A 2,602-nucleotide genomic window follows, 5' to 3' on the forward strand; every position below is an offset into this window, starting at 1 on the left:
ATGGAAGTATTTTCAAGGGTACTTGTCTCAGCTGCTGGTTCTGTTGGCCGGCCACACAAGACACTCACACCCACCTTGGAGGAGGGCCCGGGGGACGGTTCACAAGGACACGGGAGCAGGAGAGCCGTGCTGCCCGGGGCCACCCCTGCAGAGTGGGGAGCCAGGGCCTCTGTTGGCAGCAGCGCCTGGGGGGGGGCACCCCAGGGGGCCAGCTCAGGCCCCCAGCACCCAGTTTCACCAGCATGCACCTCAGCTCCCCTGGGGGAAGACCTTTGGGGCTCAGGGAGCAAATCCGTCACCAGCACGATGTTCTCATTTGGACTGCCACCCGCATTGGCATCTTTTCATGAGGTCTGAGCCATTTGCAAGGACTGTGTCCTGGGTGCTCTGAGTAGACACCGTTACCGATGGGGACTGGAGTTCTTGGGCGACCTGTGCCCTCCTCTTACGTCACCCTCGGCTCAGGGGGTCCCAGAGGACAGGGCTGTGAGGCAAAGCCAGGTGAGCGACCAGTTCCTCAGCAGTGAACTGGGAGGTCAGCTCTCAACCCAACCGTGTGTGGAAGCCATGTGCGGGGGCTCTTAGAGGCAGCTCCCTCCCTCCCCTCCTGCTGTAAGAGAGGACGATGCTCTCCCAGCTGTGAGCTTAACTTGCAGAGGACTCTCAGCTCTGGAGCCAGATCACACACACACACGGTGGTCGTCTGGAGCACCAGACAACCTGGCTGGACAAGCTCCCTGCACCCCAGACAGAACTCCCCTCCTAAGGGACTAGAGACGTTACTTCTGGCCAGTTGCTAAGTGCCTCACATGACCCCCACCCCCATTTTCCCTCCACCTCCGACCACCCTTTTACGGGAGGGGACACGCCAGCTGGGAAGGACAAGGTTCTCCTGCCAAGCCTCCAGTCCAGACAGGCTGAATGTCTCTCCCCCTTGGTGGGTCCCCTCACCATCACCCTGGGGGCATGACATCGCTGAGCAGTCTCACACACAAGTCGGTTGGATAGATAATACCCAGGGCCACAGCAGTCCCCTTCCAGCCCAGAGGACAAGCCGGTGGTTTTTAAAGGATTGTGCTCAGGAAACACTTTACAAACCAGTCACGCCGGCAGGCATCCTAGAAAGGGTCACGTCACCCACACAGGCTGTCCCCATGCAGCACTGGGCTGCTTTGGCACAGACGCGTTTACGGCAGGGTTCCCGGACGACCGGTGAGCACACAACCATTTCTGATGGCAGAGCCAGGCATTCTTGAAACCAGAGCGTCGTGCCAAAGTGTGCCACTAGCTTCACACGACGCGCTCAGGCGAGGTGCTGTCTCGAGGGCTGGTGGTCACACAGCGTGGCACAAGCACGACTCTCCCAACCCAAGCAGGGGCTCCCAGCCCTCAGAGCTGCGGGCAGGAGGCACTGGGGACAGTGGCCGGCCCATCTGCAGCATCCCCGTGGGGGCAGCCGCCCCCTCCCCACCGCACCGTGAACACCGATGGGGTTTGACCACGGCCCGACAGTCGAACCACGTGGGCCAGATCTGTGGGGTCTTCGTGACTGGTCACCCCTGCACCAGGACGGTGGGAGCCGATGGAGGTGCCCCAGCCTGACGAGGGCTGAGATGCAGGTTGATCCTCCAGGAGCACAGGGCCAGGGCCGGCAGAAGGCACCAGTTCTAGAGTGGCCCCCCCCCACAGCCCTGGGTGCCACCCGCCCACTCAGATCTGCCCGGTGAGCACCCCTCAGCGTGGCTGTGGGTGAGGCGCACGGGCCCCTCAGGAGCCCTGAGCTGCTGGCAAGACAAGCAGAGGTTGCACAGCCCTGATAAGAAAACCGGCGGAGACCTTGCCCGGACCGGGAGGCTGGCCGGAGGCTCGTAGGGTGAATGGTTGGGGAGCTGCAGGGGAGGGCGGGGAGGGGGGCCGGCCTCTAATTTGATGTGCACGGGAGAATCTCCTCTCCGCAGGCTGTGGATGCGAAGATGCCACAGAGTGAATTACCCAAATTTAGCAGCTCCTGTGAATGAGCACGCACCGTCCCGCGCAAGTTGGGGAGCCTTGGGTCTGCTTGGACATCTGCTTGGGTCTGGGTCTGCTCTCTGCGTCTCTCATTCTGGGTCCGTGGTGGCGGCAGGAGCTCCAGAGAGAGCCCAACCCCCCAAGCACACTGCAGAGCTGGCCAACATCCCACCCACCAACGTCCCACTGACAGACAGTTTCCACACGTGGCAGCCAAGGGCAGGAGAGGTACCTGCTGAACAGGAGTCAAGTCTGTTCCCGCCTCAGCAGCCGTGAGGCTCACCGCAGCGCCTGCTGCGGTCATAAGCACGGAGCAGCCACACAGCCCGTCACACACCCCGAGGAAGGAGTAAGACTGCATTCCCAGCTCTCGGCCCCAAGGTTAGAGTCAAACTCCCTAAGGCAACGCACAGCCCCTTGAGCACTGCCCCCACTTGCCCCAAGGTCACGCACAAGCCCTTCCACCCCTTGTGGACGTGCAGTCCCGGCTTGGCACTTTTGTACCGTGGCGTGCAGTCCGTGCCGACAGACGCTGCTTCTTCTATCTCCACCTGGAAAGTTCTATTAACCCTTTAGGCTGGGGGAAATCAGC

Source organism: Prionailurus viverrinus, chromosome E3 (genome assembly GCF_022837055.1).
Source record: "Prionailurus viverrinus isolate Anna chromosome E3, UM_Priviv_1.0, whole genome shotgun sequence".
Taxonomy (NCBI): Eukaryota; Metazoa; Chordata; class Mammalia; order Carnivora; family Felidae; genus Prionailurus; species Prionailurus viverrinus.